At 42.8% G+C, this 16,965-nt stretch overlaps 1 long non-coding RNA gene across 3 annotated transcripts in view; it reads left to right on the top strand.

Annotated features, from left to right (window-relative positions):
* Nucleotides 1-16,965, top strand: part of LOC129152035 (uncharacterized) — a 45,617-nt gene that overhangs the window by 19,688 nt on the left and 8,964 nt on the right. Inside the window, exon 1 of one of the 3 annotated variants that reach the window (XR_008558758.1) lies at nt 16,440-16,498. The exons of the other annotated variants lie outside the window; for them this stretch is intronic. This is a non-coding gene — a long non-coding RNA (uncharacterized LOC129152035). Of the gene's footprint in view, nt 1-16,439; nt 16,499-16,965 lie in introns of those variants that run through there. 3 annotated transcript variants of the gene reach the window in all.

Below are 16,965 nucleotides of genomic sequence, written 5' to 3'. Positions count from 1 at the left end.
CCCTGGCATTCAGGTTCAAACACTCCAGGCTGTCTTTGACTCACTCTTCTCTCTCCTCACTCACGGTGGTCAAATCAGCCCCAAATCTGATCGATTCTATCTGAAGCACATTCCTCGTGTCCCTCCTCTCCTTTTGATCCCTAGTGTCACAGCTGGGACTGCTGCCTCCCATCTCATCTCTGCATTTAGTTGTCATGTCTCTTTAATCTACTCCTTTATGGAACAGTTCCTTGGTCTTTTGTTGACTTTTATGACCCTGTGGCTTTTGAAGATTTCAGGTCAGTTATTTTGTAGAATGTCCTTCAATTTGGGTTTTCTTGATGTTTCCTTGTGATTAGAGTCACATTGTACATCTTTGGCAGAAGTATCACAAAAGTAATGTGTTCTTCTCATTATACTGTATATCAGATGGTGACAATTTCAATTTGCCCCATTAAAGGTACCCCTGTAAAGGTACTCTCCTCTCCTTCATAATGAATAACTATGTCAATATCCCATTCCTCTTTAAACTCTCTACTTATTCATTTACTTATTTACATCTGTATGGGCTCATGATTTCTATTTTGTTAAATAGGTTATAATTTGCTACTGTTGCTATTTAACTTTATGTTCACATCCTGTCTGTATTGGCCAATGGGAGCGCCTCAAGCTCACCTCTGTGTGCTTTGACAGGTGCTCATCATTGTTCGAGCACTTTCTTGGTGTCTGGCATAAGGTGTTTCAAGCTGCTCTTGTACTTTCTTAGTCCTAGCTCTAGACTCAGCCAGTCCTCCAAGGAGCCCTCATTTCTTTTGGTGGAGAATAGTATTTAGAAGTCAATATTTGAGCAGTAGGTTTGTTCAGTAGGGGACAGAGCTAGGGAATATACAAAGACATACATTTACCTCAATATTTCTTTTTTGTTGACATATATATATGGAAAACCATACATTTTTACCTACACGAATTCCAGTCTAACACCACAGAATTTATTCTAGTTCTCTCCCTTTCCATAAAAACCTGATTCCTATGATCCTTATTATATTTTTAATTTGATCAATTGTGGAAATATTCCTAATCTCTCATTTCTTCCATCACCTTTTCCTCTACAAAGAAGCCTTCCTCTTCTGTTTGGGCTCTGACTCCCGATGCCAGAGGCTGCCCTCTGCGTGGACACCCTCCTCACCCCTCCTGGGCTTTGACATCCCATACCCTCCCCTTCACGTGGATGTCCCATGTCTCCATTGTGCTCCAGCTTTGCCTCCCCAAGCTGGGCCACCGTGGCTCCCTCTCCCCCTAGTCATGGAGGCCTATCGTGCTCCATCTACCTAAAAGGGAAGAAGAAGGGAGAGATGGGGAAGGACAGAAAGAAAAATACAGGAGAGGGGACAGGAGGAGCAATGTGTAATGTTTTTGTTTCTAAAAAAAGACGAAGGTAAATATGGTGAAATGTTCAGACTTAATGAATCTTGGGTAATGAATAGGTATATGAGTGTTTTTCATAGTATCCTCTGTGGTTTGCTTTTCAAACTCTACACTGTTGTTTCTGGGACCCCTGTAAACAAACTCCCCGTGGAAAAGGAGAGATAAGGACCAGATGTGATCACCACAGATGTGGCAAAGCTTTTTCTTTTTAAGTTTCCAGTCTATTACAGCCTAATACCTTTGTAAGTACAATAAAAATGAATATCTAGAAAACACACATGCACAGATCTATAAAAGAGACCCTCTAATATTTAAATCACATGCAACAGACACAGGTGGCCCTGTGAAACTGCTCTGAAGGTGCCTACGTGCCTTCCACCCTCCTCTCACTGTTGACCAGAACAACATTGTGTGGATCAGCAGCCGTTCCTGGCCTGCAGTTGGAGTACCACTGCATTCTAGGCTTTTTCATGTTTGAACCGTGACATTAAAGAGTAAAACTGAAAAATAAAATGAAACCAAGAACCCCGCTTCTGCTGTGAAAAGTCACGGGTGTGCTCTCGCAAATGTCGGTGTGTAGCCCAGCTGGAGCGGCTCAGGTGGTTGGATGTGGCCCCTGCACCAAAGGTTGCCGGTTGGATTGCCGGTCAGGGCACATACCTGGGATGTGGGTTCCAACCCCGATTGAAGGGTTTATGGAAGGCAACCAATCTCTCTCTCTCTCTCTCTCTCTCTCTCTCTCTCTCTCTCTCTCAGCATGTCCTTGGGTGAACATTTAAAAAATGTGGGTGTCTAGGTGAAGCCTCCAGATCACCTTTTGCAGGCCTTCATTCCACTGTCAAAATATCCTGCCAAAATAACAATGTCTGGAGACTGGCAGGGCTTCTGGGATCTAGAGAGGGAAAGAGGGAAAGAGAGTCCAGAGAATGAAATGGCAGCAGACAGAGCCACCAGAAAGCCTCTTAGAAAACAAGAGAACTTCTGTGAGGAGAGGAAGTGGGCAAGCCCTTGTGAAGAGATGACAGGGGAGAGACTGCGCCTGCGTTTCTGGAGCTTCCCTAGACAAGGCCCTATTCTTTCCAGTCTCCTTCCCAGTCCCCCAGCCTGAGTCACTTGGAGAGGCCTGGCGGCCACGCTGAAAACCCCGCCTTTGGCTCCGGGATCCGCAGACAGGCCAAATCCTTGGGCGTCTTGCCTTTTGTCATCTCTGTGGAGATCTGACAGACACTGTTGTTTCTGGGACCCCTGTAAACAAAATCCCTGTGGAAAAGGAGAGATAAGGAACAGATGTGGTCACCACAATCTGAAAAACAAAACAAAGCAGAGCAGAAAGCCAAGGGCACTGCACCATTTTCTCCACCGGCCAGTAAGGACAGGGCTGAAGCCAAGTCCCTATAGAGTTTGACTCTTGGCACGGGCGCTCTGAGTGGGCAGTGGGTGTCCCACAGCAGGAGGAACTGGGCTCTCGCCTGTGTTTCCTAGGAAGGTCTGTGTGTACAGGGAAGCCAATTTGATGTGAATAAATGTGTCAGGTTAGCCGAAGCCGGTTTGGCTCAGTGGATAGAGCATTGGCCTTCGGACTGAAGGGTCCCAGGTTCGATTCCGGTCAAGGGCATGTACCTTGGTTGCGGGCACATCCCCAGTGGGGGGTGTGCAGGAGGCAGCTGATCGATGTTTCTCTCTCATTGATGTTTCTAACTCTCTATCCCTCTCTCTTCTTCTCTGTAAAAAATCAATAAAATATTTTTTAAAAAATGTGTCAGGTTAGTGCCCTCTCCCCCGGGGCCTCAAAGATAGTTTCTGTAAGTGTCAATTTCCCAGCAAAATATTGACTAGATTTTTAAAAATATATATTTTTATTGATTTCAGAGAGGAAGGAAGAGGGAGAGAGAGATAGAAACATCAATGATGAGAGAGCATCATTGATCGGCTGCCTCCTGCAAGCCCCCCACTGGGGATCGAGCCCACAACCCGGGCATGTGCCCTTGACTGGAATCGAAGCTGGGACCCTTCAGTTCGCTGGCAGACACTCCATTCACTGAGCCAAATTGGTTAGGGCTAGATTTTTTTTTTTTTAAGTACATTTAACCTGGAATTTTCCATAACAGTTGCAAGTGGTTGTTGTTGTTTTCAATGAACTCTTTAGCGCTGCCATGTGGAAAATAATTGTTTTCCATATTTCCTGTTTGAAGGCTTCAGATTGATTATCCTTCATGCTCATGGTGGCGCTATCCATGGCTGACACCCTGAGAGGGGGCACTGAGGACTTTCTAGACTCCAAGCATTCTGGGTCTGGCGTCCTTTCTCAACCCATTCCTCAGGGCATTGCTGCTTGTTCTACAGGATTGTTTTCCTTCCAATGTATAAACGGGATTTTGGCTGCATGTGCTCATTAAGAAAACCCTTGTCACTTGCCACAAGTGTAGAAAGAATGTTCCAAATGTTCCTGGAAAACTTTCAGCCGGTTCACATCCATGCTTAGGTTCTTCCTACAATTTTCTCTCTCCCCCCGGCCCCTGCCCTCCCCCGCCCCCAAGACTTCGGGCAGAGTTACTTATGAGGCAGAGCGATTGCACTCTTTCAGCCAGGCAGACTGGCTGGGCGTAGGTAACGGATGAAGTCATTGCTGTGGATGACTAACTGACATTGTAAAGTTCTTTGGGGATGGGCGAGGGGGGTTCCTGGGCTAGGCTCCGTGAGTGCGGCCAAGAAATAAGATTTATAACAACCCATCAAGGATTTAATACCCTTTTGCGGACATGCTCCCAAATGGAGCTTATTAAATACAGACAGGCTTATTCTAAAGCAAAGAAACTCACTGTGTGTAAAAGTAGAGCCTTTATTTCCAAACTTTTATTCAGGACAGGACATTTCCATTTACATGTAATTTTTCTGATGCTGGTTGAGCCTATTGATTCTAATTTCTAATTACAACAGAAAATATCCAACATTGAATTCCCTGGCTATGAATTCCCCGCAGTTGAGGACTTGAAATTGTTCCATGGTTTTTAAGATATTTTAATCTGTTTTTGTCTCTTCCTTCTACATTTATTTTGTGAAAGAAGCTAGCACAGGTACTAAAGTAATGGAACAGTGGAAAACTAACCCTAGTGGATCAAGGAGGATTAACCTGCATTCAAAATAATGACTCAAGAGAATGAAAAGACAAGCCACAGACTGGGAAAAATGCTTTGCAAAACACATATTTAATAAGGGACTTGTATCCAAAATATACAAAGAAATACTAAGACTCAGCAATAAAAAAGCAATCCAATAAAAAAAAATGGGCAAAAGATCTGAACATACATGCATCTAAGAAGATAGGCAGATGGAATAAGCATATGAAAAGGTAATCAACAACTGTGCCATTAGGGAATTGCAAAAGAAAACAATAATGAGATACCACTATACACTCAGAATAGTGAAAATCCAAAACAACTGACAACACTGAATATTGACAAGGATGTAGAGTAAAAGGAACTCTCATTCATTGCTGGTGGGAATGCAAAATGGTACAGATACTTTGGGAGGTAGTTTGGCAGTTTCTTACAAAGCTAACCATAGTCATACAAAATGATCAGCAATCATGCTCCTGGGTATTTACCCAAATGGAGCCTTATGGCCACCCAAATACCTGCACACAAATGTTTATAGCAGCTTTATTCATAATTATCCCAATCTGGAAACAGCCAAGATGTCTTTTGATAGGTGGATATGATAAACTGTGGTACATCAGACAACAGACAAAAAGAAATGAGTTATCAATTCATAAAAAGACATGGAGGAAATTTAATGTGTATTTCTAAGTTCAAGTCAGTCTATAAATCAGGCTACATACTTTATGATTTCAACTACATGACATTCTGGAAAAAGCAAAAGTATAGAGACAGTAAAAAGATCAGGGGTTGCCAGGGCTGGAGGTGGGGAAGGGAGGAAAGGACGAATAGGTGAAGCACAGAAGGTTTATAGGGTAGCAAAATTCTTTGATATGATACTGTAATGGTGGATACACAATAGTGTGCATTTGTCAAAACTCATAGAGCTGTACAATAGAAAGAGTGAATCCTAACATAAATTATAACCATCCTATATAATAAAAGGCTAATATGCAAATTGTCCCCTTGACCAGGAGTTCAACCAGGGGGCAGAGCTGGCCAGCCAACTGCCCATGGCCCCTCCCTCCCACTGGCCCAGCCCAATCTGTCCTATCGGGGCAGGCAGGCCAGACCCCACCCATGCACAAATTCATACACCGGGCCTCTAGTTGTTAATAATAACATGTCAAAACTAGTGGCCCGGTGCGTGAAATTCATGCACATTAAAAGGGAATTAATTAGAGAAAATATTTTAATATTGCTATTTGCCCTTTCTCTATAATATTGCTATTTGCCCTTTCTCTATAATAGAAGAATTGATTTGTCCCCATCTGACACTGGCCTCCCATTTAAAGTCAAGTCCTGGGTGAAGGTATCTGGCTCCTTCCTCCCTCCTGTCAGAGTCTGGGCTGGTGCAGCGTCAAGTCCCACCGGTGCTGTGAGACCCAGAGTCAAGTCCCCGCCCACCCTCACGTCTGTTGCGCACGCAGCCTCCTGGCGTAAGGGCATCACGACCACAGGCTTTTTATAATATAGGATTGGTTCATCAATTATAACAAATGTACCACACTAATGCAAAATGTTAATGGCTAATGAAAGGGGAGGCTGTGTGTGTGTGTGTGTGTGTGTGTGTGTGTGTGTGTGTGTGTGTGAGAGAGAGAGAGAGAGAGAGAGAGAGAGAAAGAAGTGGGTACATAGGAACTTTTTATGCTATTTGCTCAGTTTTTCTGTAAACCTAAAAATATTTTAAAATATAAAGCCTATTAAGTAAAAATACCCAATATGGCCCTGGTCAGGTGGCTCAGTTGGTTAGAGTGTCGTCCCATACACCAAAAGGTTGTAGGCACATATCTAGATTGCAGGTTTGATCCCTGGTCAGGACACATATGGGAGGCAACTGATCTCTCTCTCTCTCTCTCAAAAATCAATAAAAACATATCTTTGGGTGAGGATTTAAAAAACAAACAAACAACATGACTCAAAATGGTCACTTTTCATCATAAAGACAAACTCTGCCTTCTACAGCATCTCATTTCTGTGCTGGTTCCTTGAAGGCCCTTGTCTATCTTGTTCATTACCACATACCCATCACACATAGTAGGTTCTCATAAAGACTACTGAATGAATATGCTCAAAAAGGTTTTACCATTAAAAGTCTGCCCTAATGTTAGTTGCACAGATAGACCTTGACCAAATGCAACCACTGTAATAGCAGTTAATACATATAGAATATTTAATGTGTGTCGGGCATTTTTCTAGACCCTTGACATGTAGTAATTAATCTCCTCCTCATAATAATCCTATGCAACAGGTGCTTATGCACAGATGAGGGAACTGGGCCATGGAGAGTTTAAGCACTTTGTCCAAGGTTATAGTACCAATAGCGATGCAGCCAGGATTTGAACCCAGAAAGTCTAGCTCCAGAGGCCACGCTCTTATGACAACTCTATGTTTAAATAGGATCGGAGAGAATAAAGAGATGTATCAACAAATAATCTCCTCCCTTAAGGAGATTTTGAATTAGGACAGCTAGGCATGAAGACTACAAACAATAATAGAGGGCTGAGCTCTTTCCTTTGGAATGCTTGCTCAGGCCCAGCCCTAACTGACAGGTCAAGTTGGTGGTTTGTTTCTCTATGTGTCCTGGGCTGTTTTCCCACTACACACCTCACAGTCAACATTCAAGAGCTAGTAACATTACTTATTAATTGCTCCGCTGTCTCCCCACAATTAGACTCAAACTGTTTAAGGTCAGGGTTAACTTTTTATACTTCAGTCTACCAGCATGGTGGATGGTTAATAAGTATTTTTGGACTGGGTAACTGTTGGAAGGCTGACTGCTCAGTCAGAGGACAACTTTAAGTCAATATTTTAATAAAAATCAAGCTCAAAAGTTATGTGTTTGCTTTTATTAAAAAATGTTTCGTGGCAAATTTTCACTTTATTTAGATTTTAAAAAATATATATTTTATTGATCTTTTCACAGAGAGGAAGGGAGAGGGATAGAGAGTTAGAAACATCAGTGAGAAAGAAACATCAATCAGCCGCCTCCTGCACACCCCCTACTAGGGATGTGCTCGCAACCAAGGTACATGCCCTTGACTGGAATCAAATCTGGAACCCTTCAGTCTGCAGGCTGATGCTCTATCCACTAAGCCAAACCTGTTAGGGCTATTTATATTTTTTAATATTTATTTTTAATTTATTTATTTGAGAGAGGAAGAGAAAGAGAGAAAAAGAGAAACACTGATTTTTTGTTCCACTAATTTATGCATTCATTGATTGAATGTGGCCTGACCAGGTATTGAACCCACAACCTTGGGGCATCGGGAAGATGTTCTAACCAACTGAGCTGCAGGGCCAGTCACTTTCTTTAGATTTGATTAACTGTGATAGTCATAGTGCTTGGTATTAGCCATATCTTTGATGGTTCATTAGAGGGCAAAGTACTTGAGTAAACAATTAACATACAGGTAGAGAAGAGCAGACCTTTGGATCCCAGAGTTCAGAGGTCAAGGGTCAGAAATCATCAGACCTAGAGAAAGTGGTCAATCTTTGGGAAATTGGAGATCTGCATTTAGCCTGATGCTGTCAGAGTCTGTGTGACTGAGACAGATCATTTAACTTCTCTGAGCCTCAGTTTTCCCATCTATTACATGAAGCTAATTCTACCTGCCCTGCCTCCTACCCAAGGTTTATGTATCAACTGAGACTTTGGTGAGTGAAAGGTTAGGATATTATAGAACTTAAGGAGAGAAGGTGGTGGGAAAGGATAGTGATGAAATACTCTGTGATTCATCCTATCTATTAAAGAGGGAATAAGATAATTGACCCTCACGCCATCGCAAAGATGGCAGCGTCCACAGCCAATAATGAGGGAATACGCTAATTGACAGCGGTGGCCATAGCCACAAGATGGCAGCACCCAATCCCCTCAGCCCCACTGGGGTGGCAGGCGCGTGGCAAGGCTGGGCCTGCCCCACGCCTGTCTCCGGAGTTCCCCAGTCCCCTCAGCCCCCCAGCCACCCAGAACCGGCCCGAGGCACAGGCAAGCCTTGAATGTTGGCTGCCCAGCCGCCCAGGGCTGCCCAAGGCTCAGGTAACCAGGGCTGGCCGAGGCTTGCATTGCCAGCAGTGGCAGCAGCAGAGGTGTGATGGGGCATCACCTTCCCCTGATTGCTGGGTTGCCTCCCACCCCTGAGGGCTCCTGGACTGTGAGAGGGGCAGGCCGGCCTGAGGGACCCCCCTCCAGTGCATGAATTATCATGCACCGGGCCTCTAGTTTTCTTATATTCTGCACCAGAGGGTTATTGTTTGAAACAGGGCAGCATAAAACCACTCTGGTTTGCTGTTTTAGGAGATATAAGAACCTCTACAAGGGAGTTTTGATCATCTGGGTCAAGGACTGCAAAAGAATACCAAGTGAATGCCTTCTTTTCTGTAATAAATCTCTAAATAAATTTCCCTTTAATGGGTTTGAAATATTCATAATCATTCCACTGACGTGGAACTGAACCATCACAGTGAGAACGCAGTGCACGCTTGCTGCTAATGGCAGTGATTTTAATAGTAGGTCTCCTACTGGGGGAAGATGTTTAAACAAGGACTGGACCATTTTTCCACAACTCTCCTACCAGTTGATCAAATAAAGACCAACAGCTAATAAGTGCTGTCACTCATTCTGTTTCATACTTGCTGAGAGCCCTGAGAGCTCTTCAGTCATTGGCAGGCAGCAGAAACAATGACCGGATCACCCAAAAAGAGGTTTTCCAAGGAAGTTCAAAGTATCTCTTACAGAATTCTAAAGGTACACTGTTGTGGCATCCTGACTGTGCTTACCTTTGGAGCCAGACATCAGCTTATAAGGGAAGTCTTTGAGAGCTAGAATTAGGATAAATTAGGAAGTGAGTGTGTGGTTGGAACAAGGATATAAACGCTGTGTCAACTCCCGTGGATGCTGCACTGGGTCCTGGCAGAGAGCCTGTCCACTGTCCAACCACCTCCCTTCCTGCTTCCCATCCCCACGAGTAAGGAAGCAGCCTTGGCAGATGTACCATAGGCGCAATCCACCAGCGTGTAGATCGCCGAGAACTGTCGAGCTCCGGGGAGACATGACCAGCCACTTTCCCCACTGCCTCCTCAGCAAAGAGAGGTGGCACCAAAGGTCACCAGAGAAGAAAGCCTTGTTCTTAGAAACTATTTCCATGTTCAAATGTGCTCACTGTCATGAAATTCTCTGGAGCAGAAGCCCAGGTGGAGATTGAGCTTGTGTGTGTGCGCGCGCGCATGTGTGTGTGTGTGTGTGTGTGTGTGTGTGTGTGTGTGTGTGTGTGTCCCGGCTAAGGAAACCACTTTGCAGTTTGGGGAGACAGTTTGGCCATTAATTATCTGAGAGTGTGGACTTGAAGTGAGATATAGGAGGTAAGAGAATAAGAAGTGGGAAGAGCCTGACCAGCTCAGTGGTTAGCATTGACCTATGAACCAGGAGGCCAAGGTTTGATTCCTGATCATGGCACATGCCCGTGTTGTGGGCTCCATCTCCAGTGTGGGGCATTCAGGAGGCAGCTGATCAATGATTCTCTCTCATCATTGATGTTTCTATCTTTCTCTCCCTCTCCCTTCCTCTCTCTGAAATTAATTAAAAAATATTTTTTAAAAAGTGGGAAGAAAATGTTTGGGGGCAAGGGTACGTCTCTGCAAGGTTGCAACTACCTGAGCCCACACTGACATTGAGCTCCAGGATTGTGCCGCAGCCAGGACCAGACAGAGAGGAAACACTGTAGAGTGGACAGTGCCCAGGGCAGTAGCTGGAATAGAACCAAGGTTTGGGGTCCCTAGCTCCAAGATGCCATTATAGATTGAGAACCCATCTATTTTTGAGCCTTTGGTTAGTTTCTTCAAGGCATCCCAGATGCACCCGTGGACACTTACAGCCTCAGGAGACATTTAATGACAAGGGAAAGAGGGCTGGGAAGGGTGGAGGCTGTTTGAAACTAGTTTACCTAATCTTTCCAGGCCTCACTGTCATCATCTACAAAACAGGATAATAATAATAATTTCTACCTAATAATCTGTTGGGGGAAGGGTTAAATAAAAGAACATATGTAAAGCATCTAGCAGTGTCTCACATGTAGTAAGAGTTCCATAAATGACAGTTATTGTTTCACATGAGACTTATCCTAGAATTGTTTGCAGATAGCAAGTCACTCCCATTTAGTTACAAGTAGCTTGGGAGCAGACCCTGAGTGCAGTCATCTTTGTCTGTTTTCAGGAACTGAGGCTCCTTGAAGATAGAGACCTTTTCTTATTCTTCTAGACATTGTTCCTAGCAAAGAGCCTGGCTCCTTGGTAAACAATGTAGATGGTTACTATAGTAAATGGTAATCTATGTTTGCTGAATGAATGAGTGAGTGAGTGAATGAATGAATGAATGAATGAAAACCACACTAAAGTGAAGAGAATAGAAATCTAAGTAAGAAGAGCGATACATGTGCCTGATTTGGTGTTTTGTTTTGTTGTTTTTTTGCTTAAAATTAATTCTCAAATCTTCTCTGTTGGGATCTTGGCTGACATACACTTGCTGGGGTTGACTGGATTATTTAATTGCTATTTTCTGTCTCTAACTACTGTGATTATGACTCAAGTAGTGGATACATTTACGGTGCTATGTAAATAACAATTATTTTAATTACGGTTTGACCTGTACAGTATATTCTGACAACATAGCTGACTGAGCATTTGTGTATGTGCACTCTGGAGGGGGTAAGGGGGGTCTATTGTGAAGATACAAAGGAATCTCCCCTCTATGCACATGGCAATTTCAGAATTATAACATGGAGAAGTAAAATACCACTGTAATTACAGCAAGTTTGTGGAAAGAAATTGTTTTGAAGTAGTATATATTCTAAAGGCATTGTATTTAGATGATATAAAGTCTAATTCTGTTGACACTATATTGTTTTTGGTGCCAGGAAAAAATGGTAACGGCAAATTTTCAGGCTTCCTATAAGAGTATGAAAGTGCCTTGGAGATTTAAGTGTGATTAAAGCAACAACAATTAGTGTAACATGCACAGCCAAGTGCTTGGCATGTAGTAAATGCTCAGTAAGTATTAGGTATCATCACTTGGCAATAGCAAATGTCTAAGTAAGCATTCGACGTAAATGATGTGCTGTGTGCATTTAAAATGACCTCCACAAGGAACTCAAATTTAATTCTTATGGCACCTGGTAGACCCTTATGAATCACCGCAAATGTTATTATTATTATTTTTTTTTGCACTTTAAATGTACAAGGGATCATTTTAGACACTGGAGGGAGTGGAGAATAGACGGTTGGGGTCCATGGGTAGGGCACAGAGATGAATACCATAGTACCTGCTTTTACAATAAATAAAAGAGACGAGACACTTATGGAATAAAAAGAGAACTCTTACTGAGCCGTACTTCATGCCAGGCTGTTCTAAGTGCTTACTCATACTAACTCATTTAATCTCCATACAGATAAGGAAAATGTAAGTAAGGTATCACAGCTAGCAAGCAGCAGACAAGATTCCAATGTAGGCTAACTGACCCAAGGGCCCACCTCCTGACCCCAACATTAAATTGCCCCCTGAAATGTGCGCAAATAGCAGTAATACAAGTATAGTCTTCAATGAGTGGTAAGAAAACCACCATGGGTACATGCCAGCCCAGAGATCGGGGAAGGCTTCTCCGAGTACTGACATTTGAGATGAGTTTGGAAAAACCAGGGGAAAGAAATGTCAAGCAAGACAGAACAGATTCCTAGAGCCTTTGGCAGCCCCTCCCCGCCCCAATTCTGGGGTAAGCCCCTCCTCTGGACTTCTACATCAACCGCAGTCCCCTGTTGCACCCTTAGGATGTTTCCTGCCATTGTCTGTTTTGTTTTGTTTTTGTCTCTTCCCAGGTAAATATAAGCTCTTCGGGAACAGAGACCTGCCTGGACTTCTCTGTATCCTAAGCAACTGGATACTCAGTAGCTGTCAACAGTAGAGTGGGAAGTAAATTGTGGGGAATTCATACAATGGAATACTTCCCAGAAATGAGGATAAACAAACTACAACTTACAAGGGTTTACTGATATGATCTACCACCATGATTCTTTTTCTGAAATTAAATCTTTTACAAAACAAAATGACTACATTTAACTTAAAATACCATATGCCCTACAGAAATGTACATTTCTATAGTGCTAAGATATGTCAAACATGCAGCTCATTACTTGAAACATACTTTTGTGGCTAAATCAGTCGGACTATTGGGCCAAAGTAAACCTTTTAAATGCATATGCCATGGAGGATGAGTGCCTTTCAATTATCTGAGAAGTTAATATGGCATTTTAAATGAAAATGACAATAACTCCTGCTTTTGTTCTCATTTGAATATGCTGTATTTTTCTACTCTACTCAAACACTGAGGATGCTTACTCTAGTCTGGAAGGAAATCTATAGCAGTGGTTGCTGGAGGGGTGCTATTTGAGGGCATAGACAACAGAGGGAAATCAGGTTACACAAGAGAGGCTGAACAAATTTAAGAAATCTGCAAAATTACCAACTTATAATAATAAATGGATTCCCCAAATTCTTGCCAGGAACACTGTTTTTCATGTTATCAAATTCTGTCCCTATTGTTATTGAAATGGTAAAATATTTGAAGCATTTTTTTTATACAAATGTTACTGGCCTTAGGATCTGAGCCAGCTGATCCCTAATGCCTACACCACTCCCTAGGAATAACTTGAGCCCTTAGAAAAGGCCATTCCTTCTTAGAAGACTAATGTGCTTCCTGGAGATATGGAGGACTATTGGATTTTTGAAAAGATTCATTCCTGGAGTACCCAAACCACTCCCTCTAGGGACTAAGTCATTTTCCCTTTCTTCAGGATTAACCCTAACTCTGTCTTTTTTCAGTCAAGCTCTGCGCTGCTTGTCTAAATGCTGCTAGTTCATCCCTCAGGCCCTCTCCATGTCCACTTCTGACCATGCTTTTACTTTTTTTTTTTTTTTTAAATTTTATTCCTTGATCCTTGAGAGAGGAAGGAAGAGAGAAACATCAACTTACTGTTCTATCTTTCCATGCATTCATTGGTTGATTCCTGTATGTGCCCTGACCAGGGATCAAACCCACAACATTGGTGTATTGGGGCAATGCTGTAACCAACTGAACTGACCAGTTAGGGTCTGGTCATGTTTTTTCCATGCACCCAGGCAGAGATTCCTTCCTTCAGTGAATGTCAAAACTCCACTTTCAAAGATGATGTTAAACATTATTTTACTCATCATTTGAAATAGACTGGATTCATTCACTTTTTCCTTCAATACACATTTGATAATTACCTGGTATATGCCAAGCTCTATCTGCCAGGCACAGGACACAGAGTGGTTTATGAAGCAGACAGGCTCCCAGTTTGCAAGGACTTAACAGTCTAATAGGAGAGACGAAAAGAAGATGAAGAAGACAAAGAAAAAGATGAAGAAGGAGGAGAAGGACAAGGACAAGGATGAGGAGAAGAAGATGAAGAAGAAGACAAAGAAAAAGATGAAGAAGGAGGAGAAGGACAAGGACAAGGATGAGGAGAAGGAGGACAAGGACAAGAACTAGGAGAAGGAGGACAAAGAGGAGAAGTAACTTATCGCAGAACTGTGTGATTATTTCTATGAAAGGAAGAATAGGAGGGAGCACTCACAAAGAACAAACTTTAAATCTGAGATATGAAGGGTAGGAAGGAAGGCTTGTGTAGGGGGTGGAGAGAGGATGGGATGGAGTGAAGTTTTCCAGGTGAGGAAACTGTGTGCAGGTCCAGAGGTGGGAAAGATCTTGATAAGTTTTAAGAAGGAAAAGACCAGTGTAGAATGTAAGAAAAGAAAGTGATATGGGTGACATTGGAGGGGTATGCAAGGCCACATATAGGAGTTTGGGTTTTGTTTTAAATTAGATGAGAAGCCATTGAAGGATGTTAAGTAGGAAGTGACATTGGCCAGATTAATGAACAAGCATACTGACCATGAGAATGTCTGAAATGAAAAAGACAGATAAACATCAAGAGTTGGCAAGGGCACAAAGCAAATGGAAGGCTCATACACTGCTAGTGAGAGCATAGATGGGTACAACTACTTGGAGTATGCACCCCCTACGACCCAGCAATTCCACTCCTAGCTATATTCCCAACAGAAATGCATGCATAGGCTCACCAAATGAGATTGTGAATGTCAGGCATGAGAATGTTCACAACAGTATTATGCTTGATAGCTAAGAACTGGATACTCAGTAGCTATCAACAGTAGAGTGGGTAAGTAAATTGAGGGGAATTCATGCAGTGGAATACTTCCCAGAAATGAGAATAAACAAACTACAACTTACAAGCAAGAACATGAATGAATTTCAATAACAAAGTGTTGAGTAAAAGGAGCCGGATACAGAAGCATGCACATTGTATGATTCTATTTCCAGAAAGCTTTAAAGCAGGCAAAACCAGTCTATGGTGTTGGAAGTTAAGATAGTTGGGGCCCTTGCCAGTTTGGCTCAGTGGATAGAGCGTCGGCCTGTGGACTGAAGGGTCCTTGGCTCGATTCCAGTCAAGGGCACATGCCTGGGTTGTGGGCTCGATTCCCAGTAGGGGGCGTGCAGTAGGCAGTCCATCAATGATTTTCTCTCATCATTGATGTTTCTATCTCTCTCTCCTTCTCCCTCTCTGAAATCAACTTGGTCATATAGTCATTGGGGGACCACAGTCAGATTTGCATTCTGGAAGGATCCCTCTGGTGGTATTGTGAAGATTAGAGTGGGACAAGCAGTTAGGGGGCTGTGATCAGTCTGGAGGAGAGATGCTGAGGACTTCAAATAAGGCCCTGGAGGCAAGAGGGGAGGAAAGGAAAATATGGTGCAAAGAAAGATTTGGGAGATAAATCTTGAGGCCTTAGAGACTGAACAGATTCAGATGGGGAGGAAAAAGAACGAGTCAAAGATAATGCCCCGCTTGGAGGGACCCTTGGGGTTGTGATAGCAACAATTGAGAGAATTTAGGGGAAGAAGCAAGTTTAGAGGAGTCATTTGAATTGGACCAGTTGAATCCTGACCTGGTCAGAGCCTAAATCCTGCTTCCAGGAAAATCCTCATTGTTCAAGCCACATCCCTACCCTACAGGCAGGCACTTACTGTCTGATTTTGTTCATATGCTAATGAGCTGTTTCTTAAAGACCAGATTGTAAACTTTTGGGAAATAGCTTTCTATTTCTTGTAACTTCTATGGTGTCCCTTCCTGGTCACCTAGCAAGCTCCCAGCCTTGCTCAGAAAGGTATTCCATAAGCTTTTGACTTTCGTGGCATTTATATGATATGAATCATAAGACTAGAAAAAGACACAGGAAAACCTACCCTGCTCAGATTAAAGGAGGAAAAAAGCATTTTACCTCCGAGCTTCTTGATGAGCAACTCTATTCTCATTCTGTTTACATAAATTATTTCTAACTGCAAACAGCATGAAGATGGCTGTGGGAGACCACTGCTGGAAGCCAGGAGGGCCCCCGTTCTTACCTTACCCGATAATGACAGCTTGGATGAGTCACCAACCTCTCCCCCTCAGTTTGCTTGGGCAAGTGGCCGAGAATTGTGGCCCTTTCAGCCCTTGGCTGTGAGGGGCATTGAAGAAGCTAGCTATTCAGAAACTTTTGGAAAATGGCATGGGAATATGGGGTCATCTAAAATGAAATAAAAAAACTGAAATCAAAGAAGTGACCTGTACTTCCAGTAGTCTGTCTGGATTTGAAAGTATCAGGGTAATTGAAATATGTACATGCTGCTGGCATTTAAGCTCCGGAAGGTACTAGTATGTGCAATTGTGATGTAAGGATGTGATTGTCACACAGCTTTAGAATGAAACTTGTAACACTCATGGAGAGGGCTGTGCATTTTCACCAGTCATCTTGGCAAGCCACTGTTTTAAGTAGCACCCATCAGACCCACTCTTCCTCTGTCATCCAGGTGGGGTGGGGGCAGGGAACTCTTGAGTGGCCAATTCCACTTTCTCAGGTTTTATGGGTGGCTTGAGGGGAAGCAAACAGCGCTCAGACAGGCAGATAAGATAACCACTATCTGAAGTGTGAGCCTGGAGTTTTCAGTTGTTTTTGATTAGAAATATATCTAGTCTCATTTACATGTCAGGCCAAAATTAAGTATTCAAGCACATAGCTATAGACAATTAATGTATTAAGTATGTAATGTGAATTTCTACCTGGAATAATAGACTAGTTAATACATTAGGTATTATGTTAAACCCTATGAAGTGCTGATGTTTAGCTGGTTTTGGACTTAGAGAAACAGCAGCTACATATGCCAGAGTTGTCAAATGTCATACAGATTCTGTCACTGGGAAATTCAGGTGACCCACAGAAATCTTTGATAGAATTTAGTCACTCCTTACTTTTTGCATGCATGATAGTTTGGTGTGT

Source organism: Eptesicus fuscus, chromosome 2 (assembly GCF_027574615.1).
Source record: "Eptesicus fuscus isolate TK198812 chromosome 2, DD_ASM_mEF_20220401, whole genome shotgun sequence".
Lineage (NCBI taxonomy): Eukaryota > Metazoa > Chordata > Mammalia > Chiroptera > Vespertilionidae > Eptesicus > Eptesicus fuscus.
The sequence above is the reverse complement of the archived record's forward strand: the minus strand, read 5'-3'. Positions and strand labels throughout refer to the sequence as shown.